General features: G+C 41.2%; 1 protein-coding gene and 1 pseudogene across 1 annotated transcript in view; both read right to left on the bottom strand.

The window, feature by feature from the left end:
• Nucleotides 1-15,675, bottom strand: part of MLXIPL (MLX interacting protein like) — a 146,699-nt gene that overhangs the window by 85,862 nt on the left and 45,162 nt on the right. The gene's annotated exons all lie outside the window — the stretch shown is intronic.
• Nucleotides 8,998-9,113, bottom strand: LOC149471075 (U2 spliceosomal RNA; annotated as a pseudogene).

Raw genomic sequence — 15,675 nt, 5'->3', positions numbered from 1 at the left:
ATATGTAGATCATTCATTATCATTTACACATTTATCTGTTGTAGGAGCATTTTTATTTTTTGTCATTTACAATGTACCTTGTTTGGAAGTAACAACAGACCTGGCATAATATCTCACCATCCCACAGTCGTGTATGTAACTAAAGTTACAATGTAATTACAATGTTTATGTACTGTTTATGTACTAACCCTGCGGTCCAAGAAAAGAAAATCAACACAGACTGCAGTGAATTCTTCTGTTAGTAAATAAAGATGGTTGATGATGAACAGCTCACACTAGATACTGCCAGAAACACCAGACCTTCTGGCTCATGTCACAGTAATATTCACACTGCTAAATCGGTGACTCATCCCTAGTGCTACATATTAAATAGGAATGTTAATAAACAATTCAATATAAAACGAGAACAAACACAAATAGAAAAGGTCATTATGATCTGGAGCTGGAATCTCAGCACTGTGGCGATAGGTGCAGAAAGATGCAAGTATGCAGAACAGAGGTTAATTAGTATTAGGACTCTGATTAGTATAATCATAATGATAATCTTTATTTTATAAAGCGCCTTTACCCACTTCAGCTTCATCGACGTACCAGTACATCAACGGAGTTTGAGCCATTATGTTGGGGTGATGCCTGCAGCTGCAGTGGCGTTTTCCCAATGCCAATGGTTGGCTCTCTTGTCATAACAATCAGAGTAGCCAACTAGTTACTTGATTGCTATTACAAGCAGCAGGAGGGGACATCCCCCACTCCCACCGTCTTCCACAGCTTTAACGAGATCTCCCGACTCACTGGGAGTAACGATCGACCAGCTGGTGCTTCCGCCGGCTCATCACAGAGTCGAACAAAGACCAGATTGGCTTTGTTCAACTCTATGATATAGTAACCTGGAAGCGATGACCTTATATCACACGTCCAGTGTACTCGGAAACAAATGGGGCCATTTTTTAAAAAGAAAAGCATTTAATCACAGCAATATTGGTGTGATTAAATACTTTTAAGGAGTGATTTGGGGTCTTAGGGCACTTTCACACTGATCCATAGCAAATGCATTTTTGGCGTGAGTTTACTGTGATTATGGTGCATTCTTCACAGGACATGCGACTCAAAAACGCAACACAGCTACGTTTTAGATGCATTTTTGCCACGTTTTCAAGGCATCTCGATGGGGGGGTGTGTTTTTTTTTTTAACTGACAAAATATGCTCCAAAAATGTGGCAAGCAGGATTTTTTACACCGCAATGGAAGGGCAATAGACCAATGTGAAGACATACATAGACATACATAGGGAAGCATTTTTCTTCAGCCTTTCTTGCGCTTTTTTTTTTTACACAAGAGCGCTTCAAGAACTCTTCAGTGTGAAAGCAGCCTTATTGACCCCACATTTCTCTATAAAGAGTACCTGTCACATGGCTACTGCTGTCACAAGGGAAGTTTACATTCCCTTTGACAGCAAAAAAAAATTAAAGCAACAGTGTTATAAAAAAAAAAAAAAAATTAAAAAGAAATGTAAGTACCCCCATCACAAAAATGAATGCACATGTCGGTCCTGCACAAAAGCAAACAGCGATTATTCCACACATGTGAGGTATTGCCATGAACGTCAGATCACAGGCAGTAATTCAAACACCAGACTTCCTCTGTAAATCTAAAGTGGTAACCTGTAAATGCTTTAAAATCGTTGCCTATGGATAATAAAATTTACATAGTTTGTTGCCGTTGTACAGGCATCCAAGTTTTTATATCACAAATACAGTTAGATAGGATAAAAGAAGCCAACGTAGAATCCAGTTTAGTGTGGTTGTATATCTGAGTATCATCAGCATAGAAGTGATGATTAAGCCCATGTGATCTAAGCAGTTGGCCAAGTGGAAGTGGAAACATAGTGTTAAATGTAGTTTATAGGGGTTACAATGAAACTATATTTAGCCAGTGTAAGACAAAGTAACAGGTTTGCTTAAATTATGACCACCCCACCTGCACATACCAAGCTTTCTTGTGCTCCTATGAAAGGGCCTGTTTTGACGGGCTTCCATTACCTTGCATTCCCACACAAGGTAATGGAAATCAACATTTTGGATTTTTTCAAGTTCCCAGTGATAGGGGTCACCAGAACAAATTGAGAAAACAAATCTCCCTAGCAAGAATATAGACAGAAACAAAACTATGACAAGAGTTCTACTTCACCACTTTATCCAAAACTGAAAAAAAAAGTTTGAACTTTGGATCCACCATAATAAGGGGAGGAACCTTTTTGGAACGAAATATAGAGGCTTCCATTGCTGACTTCCCATTCTGCAAATGTTAGTTGCCGGATTATGATGCTGACCCTCTTAGTTCAATTCTTAGGGGGAGATTAACTAAAACTGCAGCATCCAGAATCTGACACATATGGTAACCAATCAACTTCTAATTTCAGTTTGTTCAATTAAGCTTTGACAATAAAACTCTCGGAAGCTGGTTGGTTTCTTTGCAGAGCTGCGCCAGATTTTACATGCTCTAGTTTTGATAATCCCCCCAAGTGTCATAAACAACAGACTTTTCTCTGAGTTTCTGATACCTGTTCCAGGTTGTGACTCAGAATGTACTGAAGGTCAGCAATAGAAATTGACATATTTCTCTTAGAAAGGATTTACTATAGTGATCCTTTATCTGTTATGTAAGATATGATTCAAAGTTGGGTTATGATTTTAAACAGTGTGACAGCCATTGTTCTCGCAATGTGCATCTGTATTGCTCAATGCTCTTGGAGGAGATTGGCATGAGTTGACTCAGTCTATGCAAACCTGTTGGTACAATATGCTTTTAGTTTTGAGGCTAAATAGACTATTATACAAAGTCACATTGACTTGGGATTGATCACATGAATCTATGTGGCTGTGTGACAGGAAACACCATCTGTACTTGGGCTATTGTCAAGTGACCAATGTTTTAAACATTGCCAGTCATAAAAATTACTGTTTCTTTGTATCAACATCTGCCAATTGAGGTTAAAATTTTTGATTCTCTATATTATTATTATTAGAAATACAAATCATGAAACCCAGAACTCTAAATCTAGGTGTTTCTTTTTGGGCTGGGATTTGTTTATGTGAACTGGAAAAGTAGTCCAATTAACAGTTCACCCCAGCTAAGCAGAGTGCAGTAGGACCACACACTGGTAAGCCAACATTCCAAAGGGACTAGATTTCTCATCCTTGGATGACCTCCAATTATGTGAGGGTTTTTAACCCAATGGGCTGAACAAAAAAAAAACAAAACTGAGAGTTCTCCGTACTAAGTGCCCGTTCACATATATGCAGATTGGTTGCGGTTTGAACCGCATCCAATCCACATGACAACTAAAAAAACATTGCTTCCTATGGTGCCTGTTCACATATGTCCAGTGCACTGGCGGTGCAGATTCAGTGCGGATTCAGTTCGCTTTTAAAAAGAGTCATTTCCGAGCAGTGTGGTCTGGTTCAGCTGAGGATTACCAGCTATTAACTTCTATGGGAACCGTTTCTAAACCAGATAAAATCCTGAGATAATCCTGTCCTGAACCTGATGTAAACCTGATGTGAACCTGTGAACAATGGCTGTATCAATTAGCTGTGAAACCTGAGCTTCAATCCGCACCCATTTGATTTGAGCACAGGTATCTCTTGTTTGTTGTATTGTTGGGTCAGAAGCCAGACCTGAACCTTGTAGCTCTCCCCATTGTGCCTTTTCCCCTATGCTAGCATTGTGTCCACAGTAGTATTTGCGTAGGCAGAGCAGAGTAGGACTGGCCATAGAGGGATTACTTTGACGCAGTTGGCCAGCTTAAGCATGTATTGCAATATGTGTGAACTAAATATCCCTATTTATTGCATAGTCTGCTTGAAAGGGTATATACCAGTGTGCAGAGGGTCCTTCAGAATTTCTTTTGCCCCCCCCACCAGCACACACTGATCAGCACTCACAGCCATTGGCTGCTAGCAGCATGCCTGTTCAATAAAAGACGGCCATTCAACAGAAACCATCCAATACCAGACCTTGTGTACCAGCCTTTAGGCTGCTGTCTAGGCTGACGTTTGTTTTGAGCTGGAAGTCACTGAAAACACCCATTTGCTGCACTGGCAAATCCAACTTAATTATGTGAACTAGTGAAGTGGTCCAAAAAACATGCTCCTTCCAAAGTAAATAGTTTATGCGGACTTATGTAGCACTTCACATTCATGATGAACCTTTGACAAAGTATAGAGGTTGTAACACTGAGCACTATCATTCAGTGCTTTAATGTATGTGCCAAGCCAAAAGTTTTTTACATAGTTTTGGACAGAGTGGAGAAGGGTTAAAGTGATTGTAGATGTAGCAACTTCTTCTAGTTAGGCTTCTGGGTAAAATTCATTTTTGGCCCTATTGTAGTGAATGGCGCAGTGATTGATTGTATAGGTCAGCTTAAGGTTTCCTGAGCTGAAAGTTTGATTACTCCCACCCTCCTCTGATAGAAGTTTCCAGAGCTTAGGGCCAGGAGATTCAAATTATTAGTTGAATATTCCTGCCAATCCCTGGAAGGAGGTATCCAGAAGGTGGCTGGGGAGGTGATATTTGTCCAGGAGGCCTTAACAGATTGTTCTATTCCCTTCCAGGTAGAGTTACTGTTCTCCTGGTGGGCTGTTGCCCCTGGGAGATAGACAGAAAGACAAGAAGCTGCAGTCTAGGCTTCAGCGGCTGCTGGGTTGTGGCCTGGGGAAGATCGCCTGAGGATTATATTTGCTGGAGGTCATGCACTGAAGTCCTGGGTTTGGAGAAGGTGCTTGTTATCTCTCTCACTAAGGATCTACCTGTGGATGGTGGGTGGCAGACAGCTCCTGGGACACTGTGAGTAAAGACCTTAGTTGTTCAAGTTACAGAAGGGAATTAAGTGCCAGAGGTTGCTATATGGACTGCTGTGATAAAGCCTTAGATATACTAACCATTCTCTGCTACTTCCAGAAAAGCTGCATTTGGAAGGTTAGCAGAGAGGTTTATCCTCCTATTGTAGTTACTGAACATTTTGAAGTATCCTGTGACCATAAACCTCTCTCCTGTTGAAGTTCTTCAGCAATAAATGCTAAGAAGACATCCCCTAGACTGAGCCTTAATTGTCGGTGTGTATGGGACTGAGCTTGTATGACTGGTAACCTCTGTACTATTTGGGAGAACCTAGTCATATTCTCAGCGCCCCTTTAAGGGGTGACTGCTACATAAAGTTATTTTTTTATAGATAACAAACATGTCATACTTTCCTTCTCTGTGCAATGGTTTTGCACAGAACAGCCCCAATCCTTCTCTTCTACGATCTCCCACCAGAGCTCTCGGCTTCTCCTTTTCTCCATGTGCCACCATAGGAAACGACTTTCGATGGTGGCACACTTGTAGGCTCGATCCTGAACCTGGCTTTGTGCATCTATTGACACACACAGTGTGGCTTGGCCCCACCCCCCACTTCCTCCTCACTGGATATTGATTTGCTCCCACTGCTGCCTTCATGTCCAGCGAGGGGAGAGTAGTGCCGCAGGGCACAGCGCTGGATTGAGATCGGTCTCAAGTTAGTAAAGTCTGCAAGCTCCATCTTTGGCATGCTTTCAATACATGAACCAAAAACGTGAAATCTAATAGGAGTCTATGGGCATGAAAACCGTGGGTACACTGTGCTGCATTCTGAAACTGCCCTTAGAATGATTCAACCTCAATGCCTTTGGTTCTATCACCATTTATCACAGACATAAATAAAAATAGTAGAAGGCTTGAATCCCTTGTTGTGTACTTGTTACAGATTTACCCCCACTTACCAGATCATTTGTTTGCCTGGAAAAGGCATTGTCTGCGAGACAGAAAGTGAGAGGAAATTTTGGTAAGGGTCTGTGTCAATGGGCTTGGTTGATCACACTTCTTAGATCATTCAGAAATTTATTGACAGGTAAATTTGACTAACAGTTGACCTCCTTCAGACCTGCAACTGATCTGCTTCAAGCGGGTTTTGCATTTTCCTAAACTTGTATGGGAAATTAAAACCCAACAAAAGCAAACAAATCCCATCAGCACAGGCCCTGCTGGAGCTCCAGATAGTTGTAAAACCAGACAGGCGTTCTAATCCTTCTTCAAATTCTCTACTACAAAAACAGATTTTTTTGTCTTTACATACACTTTAACTAGTTCAGCTCTTTGGACGTATGTAGTACATCCAAAGGTTGAGGGTTAAGCACAAGCTGATGATTGCGGCTATGTAGCCTCTGACCAATTTCAAAGTGCAGGATGCGTGGGTACCATTGTTTTTTGCAATATCACAGGTGCTCTCAATTTTAACAGTTTGCATGTTTGGTATCAAGTTACTCGACACAACCCCATCTTTTATATTTTACCAAAAAATGGGTATTATACTGTGTGTGCGCACTAAAGTTAATTTTATTTTATTTGTTCCTGAAGATATATGTTTGATACACAGTTATACAAATATTGTGTAGCATAAAAATTTCAACTACTAACTTTTTTTTCCAGAAGGACTCTGATTTTAGAAAATATATAATGTTTTTAAGTAATTTATTGGCACAATTTTGTGGCCAAAAATGCTGATTTTACATGTGTGCAAAAATGAAAAAAAAAATGCTCTAGTGCCGAAGTGGTTAGTCTATTTTGTGCACACTTGATCCTTAATAAATGACTGTTTCACATGAATGTCATCCCTTTTTTAAAATGTTACTAAACCCAGGACCCTGCATTCACTCTATTTGGTCTCCTACAGTACAGAGAACATGGAAATACAATGACTTTGGAAAAAATAAACTGCTTTTCTCATCATCAGTTAGATCAGTCTTGGGACTTCTATCAGTGTTCAGCAGAGCACTTGTTAAAGCTTGTAGGAGGAGTTTTCTTTCTGCTCTAGGAGAATGCAAAACCCCTGACCTCTGTCTGGAGTGTTGATTGGACTTGTGCTGATCACATGCACTCTCCCAAGAAAAAAAACCTCTCTAGCAATACAGATCATACTGAACATGTGCAGAGTGTCTCCACAGGATATGTCTTATCAGCAGAGAAGAGGCGGACACTGGAGGAAGGGGAGGATCAGAAAAGTCAGGATCAAACAGCATTTTTACACAATGCAGAGGATTAACCCCTTAGGTTCCACAGTGAGTATATCAAGCATGCTTTACTGCATATACAGACTGATTTTACTGTTGTGGGTTTAGTAACACTTTAGGACCCTAATAACCTTTTCTTAGAAGCCATAATAGAGAGTCTTGAAGAAAGCCATGACTGTCCCACTTTTCCTCACTTTAGGGGAGGTTTACTAAAACTGGAGCACTCAGAATCTGGTGCGGTCATGCATGGTACCAAATCAGCTTCTAACGTCAGCTTGTTCAATCAAGCTTTGGCAATAAAACATGGAAGCTGATTGGTTTCTATGCAGAGCTGCACCAGTTTGCACTCTCCAGTTTTAGTAAATAACCCTCTCTGTGACCTATTCCTGAAAAAGTAACTGCCTGTGTGATAAAAAAAAAGAAAAAAAACAGGTTGTGGAATACTATGTAAGAACACAAGTATCTACAACACTTCCTGTCTGCAAGGCTTTTAAGTGTTCAGGTTTTCCATTACTAACTGCTGAGCCGTCATCCTCAGCTCTTATCAATGGAAAATTTCCTGTTTTGTGACAAACCAATGAAGAGTGGTAATACCATATGCTACAGGCAATTACTGCACAAAAGTAGAAGACGTGTTTGACCAACTCTGGATCTGTCCTAGCAACATTACCACTGATAAACGTGTGGCTGGCTGCCATGTCTCCACTGATGACACAATCTGACAATATGTTTAGCGCAGGAAGTAGGCCCAGATGTACGGAAGACTAATGTTGGAGTGACTGGGGGATATATCTTTCCAGGTGCACAGTTCACATGACACTCCGGCTACATGACCTTTTATTGCTGCATAGCTCTGATAACACAGAATATTCAACATTTATATTTTATAAGCACTTCCAGGCAAAACAATTTTTCCCATTTTATTTTTTTATTTTATTTTATTTATTTGAGGAACTTATAAAGCGCCGTCAATTTTTGCAGCACTTTACATATATATTGTACTAACCCTCAAGTGGTGTACAATCTAAGGTCCCTAACTCACATTCATACATACACATTTTTTTTTTTTTTTTTTAAGTCCGCAAACGTGCAAACTACAACGAAAAACCCGTAAGTGATCACAAAAAAAGTGCAAGTGCGAACACCACACGAAAAAGTGCACTTAGGGGTGTGTTTGTCCTACCCCCGAAAGGGTTGGACCGTTCGCCTGATCCCCCGGGGCACGAAGCTCCTGACAGGGACAAGGTTCCCATTTGGTCCTCCTGGCCAAAAGGCCTGGTGGACCACCGTTCCTTATGCCCAGCCGAAGCCGGACATCCAGTACTAGGCAAGGGGGTTCTCCCGAAGAGAAGACCCCCTAGGGATCAGGGGAGGAAGGAACCGTAGGGCCACACATCCTCCCCCTAGACTTCAGGTAAGGCCCGAGGACCCACACCCTCCATCCGTGAAAAAAAACACACACATAAGAACAGAAAAAGTGACAAAACGTGGGAGTGGTAAATAAATAAATAAATAGAAAATAAAAAAAGTGGTACCGTGCCTAATAGTGCACAGACCAGGCCCTGAGGCCTGTAGCAAAAATTGCCCCGGACTTAGCCAAAAGACCTGGTCCTTAGGGCGCTGTGCAAAAAGAAGTGAAAAACAGTGGCCATGTGTCATATTCACACCGTGGGGTCCCACACCCAAGTGTTACTAGTGACACCCCTGAGACGACTACTCAGGGGGCACTGAGTTTGCGGACTTTTTGCGTCCCCAGCCCCAGGCCAGACCAAGGTAGATCCGTCCAAATCAGGAGGTACTGGGTCTTTCCAGTCTTCTCAGAGGAATTACTCCCGGGGCCCCAGCTTATACTCGTGGCGCTCCCCGGTTTCTGTCCCTCCGGTACTAGCCTTCCGGACCCCCATCATACCAGTGAGGGTACTATACAACAACCATCCCCGCAAAGCTAGAATGGTCGGGAGCACCCCCACTGGACACTGATAAGAACAGATACTACACTTGATCTTAGCCAAAAGGCCGAGAAGCGATACATACACATACCAGGGCCAGTTTAGACAGGATCCAATTAACCTACAAGCATGTCTTTGGAGTGTTGGAGGAAATCGGAGTAGCCGGAGGAAACCCACGCAGGCACAGGGAGAACATGCAAACTCCAGGCTTTAATGAATTTATTGAATCTCCAACAGCTAGAGGGACAGAGATGGAGGATGTTGTGACCAAGTAATGTAGAGTACAAGGCTTTAGAATAGTGGAAGCCATTTTGCTAGATGCAGGGGACATCAACTGCAGCCCCATCAAAGGCCTGCATACTATATTCAGCATTTAAAATTACTTGTAGAATCCCTTGTAAATTAAAGCTTCAAACTTTTAAAAAGTTTATTGTATTCCACTCTTCCTCCCATCCTGTAAACGGGTCGCGCTGTTTTTTTGTTTTGTTTTTCTGTTTACCTTTTATCCTGAAAAAAGTCTGGCCCCGCCTACCATGCACATAATTTGCCTTAGGCGAATGACGAGCGCACTACCCGCTGTGCCTCACGGGATATGTATGTTACATATCTCAGGAGGCATAGCCTTCCATACAGAAAGAAAGTGGGGGAGGGCCTATTGGTGCGTCATTGAGAGGCCCACCCACTGAACCCAATGACGTCAGAGGGAACATGGTGGCGTAGACACAGCAGTGGCGGGGCATGAGAGGATCTCAGTGGGACAACGCTGGATCCACTGGTTGGATGAGTATCTGAAATTGGCAGATACCAACTTCAGGTAAGTGTGGGGGGGGGAGCGGTTGGCCACTTTAAATAAAGTAAGTAAATGTCATTAAAGATCTACTCCTGGCATAACCCCTTCCATCCCAACTATTTGCCCCTTAACCCCTCCTAATTGTTAGGCTAACCTAAACACTCCCTTTACTTATCTAATTCTGTGGTCATGTGACATGGGTCAGGGATTTTCTATCTTCACTGCAGAAGAGGAAGGCCCTTATTTAGGTGTCCATATGGCAGTCTGGGTGATGTAGGTACTGGCTATCCAGTGGCAGGGCCATCTCAGATTCCAATACAGGGATGACATCATGAGGACAAAGACTGCAAAGCTGGATCACCAGTCATGTCAGATGGGACAAGGATTTAGATAAGTAAAAAAAAGAGCTAAAAAACATATTGTTCTTTTAAAGTACAGTATATGTAAACCCCCTACCTTGTAAAATAATCCATACAGTTTAAAATGGAAATGAAAGGCAAAACATTTGTGTATAGCTATAAAAAAATATTATAAAAACCCCTTTTCCCCTTTTTTATAAGTGATCACATATCCTCTGTTCTGAGCTGCATAGAGGTGAGGGTGAAGAAACAGCAGTGGTCTTTCCAGTGAATGACTCATGACAATGGGGGGGGGGGGAGGTGTCAGTACAAGTTTGATCATTGGAGGACAGCAGATTGAGTTCCCAGCACAGCTAGAGAACTGACCACTGTGTGTTCTTCTGCTTAGTGTGGTCAGTTTTTCATAGGAAAGCAGAGGGACTGGCAGGATTACTAGGGATTTGATACAAAGGGAGCAATACACAGAGAACAGGATACTTTTTCATACAAGTACATGGAAAAGCAGGCAAGGTAAATCAGGAATATGAAATGTTGGGTTTATATATTCTTTAAGCCACAAAAAGGGTGTGAGTGGTGTAGGAGGAATGGGAGAAGCTTCAGTTTTGCCCTGAGATAGACTTTAAAGTAGACCTGTCAGTACTATATCATTAATCTACTCTGTAATTAGACAGAAAGCATGCACCCACAGGCAAAAATATTTCCAACAAAAATTTTGTAATAAAAGATTAAGACAATTTGTGCATATTAATAAAAATCAGCAACCAGTACAGTGAATGCACAATCTACTCTATGGATAACAACAATACCAATGCCATGTATAATACAACACTCAAAACAGAGATAAACTACTTACTTATTAACATAATAAAATAGTATAGTTTGGCAAAAATAAATACTGTATTTACAGTCTGTCCACCACCTTATGCAGATTTATGCTCATGTCATCCACAGCCAAACTCTGACAAAAAAACATAAAAAAAAAAAAAGATAAGCAAAACAATCCACCACTAAAAAAAACCCCTAAAAACAAACTGAACTATATTCAGCATGTATGAAACTAATATGTGCACACATACGTTTGTGTTTATTTGTGTATACATATATATTATATATATTGTAATATAATAGATAGATCTAAAATGTACACATTCGTATAGCTCTATTTATACATTTCACATATTTTTTGTACTGCAAGTTGATAAGGTTTACAATCCCTGTACAGCTCAGACTGGGAGAGAGAGAGAAACAACACAAGGGACCAGTCAGTTGCGCTGCAGTTTTCATATGCTAACACTGAGCATGCTGATAGGAGGAAAGCAGAGTGACAGGGAAATTAACTCATCAGTCTGCTGATTCTTCCTTCCGTGGTCAGTTACAGGCTAGGGGAGAAGAAGATCCGTTAGTGGTCATGAATTGCAGTATAGAAAATTGGGTCCCCTACCGTGCTAGATGGGGCTATGGTGTGCACCAGGACAGTGTAAATTTCACAACTGGATGGACAGAAATAAAAATCCTTTGGAAGGTAAAGCTGCTCCCGTATACGTATTTCATCTGTGCATTAGGCAGATTGCCTGAAGTTCAGCTTTAATTATATTTGACCCTTAAGCCTGTTTCACATCTCTGCATTTTTATGGGCATTCTGCAGTGCATAAAAACTCATGAGTCCAATGAGGCTGCTCACATCTGTGCACTGCATTGTAAAAAACAGAGTGCATGTCCAAATCTACATGCATTTATCTGCATTTTCTGGCCCATTAAAGTCTATGGAAGCACAAGAAAATGCACGTATTATGAATTTTCATGCATTTTTTAATGCATTTTTTTAGCTTGTTGTGGGTGAACACATGGCAGTTGGTCATCCTCAATGACAATTTATTTTATTTTTGAATTTAGGGGGGCCAGACTGTGGCTAGTGGGAATAGAAGAGGAAACATTGCCTCAGGCTTGGTGGTCAATGGGAATAAAAAACATATATAGCGCCTGTGGTCAGAGAGAAGCAAGAATAGTGCCGCATCATTGGTGTCATTGGAGGAACAGTGCCCCATCATTAGTGTCAGTGGAAGGAATAATTCCTCAGCATTAGTGTCAGTGAGAGGAATAGTGCCCTATTGTTGTGTCAGTGAGAGGAGAGTGCCCTATTGTTGGTATTAGTGGGAGGGAAAGTGTTCCATTGTTTATATAAGTGGGAGGAACAGTGTCCCATTGTTGGTGTCAAAGGGAGGGAAGAAAAACATGACAGAGGATCTAACTTTCCTCATTCTACACAGTGCTTTTATTGGTGTATGGGTCCACATTTGAAAGATATTTTATTTTGGTGGCCACCAGGACAAGAAGGAAGAGGAAGACTCTACTGGGAACACAGCAATAACAAGGGAACAGAAGGCATAACCCTTAACACTCTATCCAAAACTAAGAGGAGACTCTATGGCTGAAGTTCTATGTTAATTTGGTTTTTGGTGGATGGTGATCAGAGCCTGTATGCAACATTCTGTGCAACTCCAACAGCAAATTTAAAGTGAACCTGTAAAGGGGTCAACACATTTGCACTGGCACTATACATATACCCTGAAACAGAGCACTGGGCTTCAATTCGATTCTACACTTCTGGGTGTGTGGAAAAGCATTTTCCTAAAGGCCACGGTGGTTATTCCCATTGATGCAAACATCACTAGTTTTCTGCAAGGACTAGGGGTCATCAGTAGAAATCACAACAGCCAGTAGCAGGGACCCACTCCAGTCCGACCAGTCCAAGATGTTCCGATCTGTACCGGGAGTTTTGCTACAGACTGAAGTTTAGTAAATGGGCCGACAGACAGGTGTGTACACCAATTAGCAATAACTTTATGACCACTGATAGGTTAAATGAATCAAATGAACTATCTCATTACAATGGCATCTGAAAGGTGGTGGGGTATATTAGGCAGCAAGTAAACATGTTGTCAGTGAAGTTGATGAAAGCAGAAAAAATGGACATCACAGTTTATTGTGTATGGGACTGTGTAGCTGCAGACTGGGCAGGGTGCCCATGCTGATCAGTGTCCACAGTCAAAAGCACCTACAATTGGCACGTGAGCATGAGAACTATGCCACGGAGCAATGGAAGAAGGAGGCCTGGTCTGATGAATCACATTTTCCTTTACATCATGTGTGCATTGCTGACCTGGGGAAGAGTTGGTACCAGAATGCACTATGCTAAAAAGGGAAGCTGGTGGAGGCAGGGTGATGTTTTGGGTAATGCTCTGCTAGAAAATCTTGGGTCCTGCCATTCATGTGGATGTTAGTTTGACACGTACCACCTACCTAAACAGCTGACTGAATAAACCTCTACATGGAAACTGTATTTCCTGATGGTAGTGGCAGGATAATGTGCAATGCTACACTACAAATATGGTTCAAGAATGGTTTGGGTATGTCTTTTTCATAAGACTGAGATGTCAGTGAAGCAATATAAAAATAGTATATTATACCATTTCATCAGTGCGGCAAAGAGTTGACCAACAATGAAGGACTGGATAGATAGAATTGACTATATTAATAGGATGGAGGAGTTATGCCATATAGAGGAAGATAAAATGGATAAACTTAGAAAAGAATGGAGTAGGCTGTATGAATTTAAAACATCGGAAAACTATCTGAAATTGAGGGGGCCCCTGATAGTAGAGCTGAAGAATTTAGTCAGTTAAACTAGATAATTAGATTAAAGAAAATAAGTTTACAGAGGTTAATAAACAGGAAGGGAAAGGAGATGGTAAGATTCAATTGGACAGGGAGGGGGTTAAAGTGGATGTATATGTTGTGAAAAGATATTTATCTATCTATCTATCTATTCAGTCGTATCCAACCCTTGGCTATTGCATGGACTGTCACTTACAAGCAACTTTTTCCATGAATTCTCTTACAATTATTTTACAGGGTAGGTTGCCAGGTCTTTCCCCAACCCCTACCATGCAGGAGATCCTGTATGGCCAGGGATGAAACTAGGACAATTTTAGACAGAAGCCAATTAATCTACCAGCATGTCTTTGGAATGTGGAGAAAACCCATGCAAACACAGGGAGAACATGCAAACTCCATGCAGGAGGCGCTATGGTTGGGAATCGAACCCATTACCCAATTACTGCAAGGCAGAAGTGATAACCACTAAACCACTGTGCCACCCGTGATAAGACAAATGGCTGTTTTTTTATATGTATAAAATAAAATTTAATAAAAGATATAAGAAGAAGAAGAAGAAGAAGAAGAAAAAATTATGGTTTGAGGAACACAACAAGTATGAGGTGTCAACTTGGCCTCCAAATTCTCCAGATCTCAGTCCAATTAAGCATCCAATTGATGTGCTGGAAAAACAAGCTTGATCCTTAGAAGCCCCAGCTCGTAAATTGCAAGTCTTAAAGGATCTGCTACTGATGGCTTGGTGGCAGATACCACATCATACCTTCAGATATATAGTGGCATCTATGCCTCGTCAGATCAAGGCTGTTTTGGCAGAAAAAGGGACTGCTTTGGTGGCAAAAGGGGACCTCTTCAATATTGGGCAGGTGGTCATAAAGTTGGCTGGTCATTGCATAAATCGTTTTTTTTAATAGTGCTTTTTTAATTTTGTTTACCCTGACAATAATTTCATTAGGAATGGAGTGGTTTCTCATTTCCACAGAACGTGTGTTCTTGTTTGAGATGTAATGTAAAGTAATGACTCTACAGTATGACCAAGTAAAAAGAAATGGTGGCACAATGTTCTTCAAAACCATGAGTCAGTGCTGACTGGGAAGTATTATTTATTTTTCAATGTTACTAAGAAGCCATTATACATATTGAAATGCCTGTGTTCACATTATTTCACTATTCATTTGCATATTTGGATTTTGTGTGACTTGAGGATCACTATATACCCAAATGCTGCTAATACCATTCACAAATGTGTACAACCACAGCAGTAAAAACACATTTATTTGCAAATGAAATACATACACTCACTGGCCACTTTATTAGGTACACCTTGCTAGTGCCAAGAAAATATCCCCCATACCATTACACCACCAGCCTAAACCTTTGATACAAGGCAGGACGGATCCATGCTTTCATGTTGTTTATGCCAAATTCTGACCCTACCATCTGAATGTCGCAGCTGAAATCAAATTATCATTCTCCTCTGACATCAACAAGGCATTTCCGTCCACACAACTGCCGTTCACTGGATATTTTATCTTTTTCGGACCATTCTCTGTTAACCCTAGAGATGGTTATGTGTGAAAATCCCAGTAGATCAGCAGTTTTTTAAATACTCAGACCAGCCTGTCTGACACCATCAACCATGCCACACACAAAGTCACTTAAATCCCCTTTCTTCCTCATTCTGGTTTGAACTTCAGCAAGACACTTTCACCACATCTAGATGCCTAAATGTATTTAGTTGCCATATGATTGGCTGCTTAGCAATTTGCTGCCACACAGCACCAGAAGGGATGTGACTATCACGATCTCCAGGTGAAAAA

Source organism: Staurois parvus, unplaced genomic scaffold, assembly GCF_062004578.1.
Source record: "Staurois parvus isolate SC_StPar_1 unplaced genomic scaffold, SC_StPar_1.0 ptg000029l, whole genome shotgun sequence".
Classification (NCBI taxonomy): domain Eukaryota; kingdom Metazoa; phylum Chordata; class Amphibia; order Anura; family Ranidae; genus Staurois; species Staurois parvus.
Note: the sequence above shows the minus strand (reverse complement) of the source record. Positions and strands in the feature narration are given on the sequence as shown.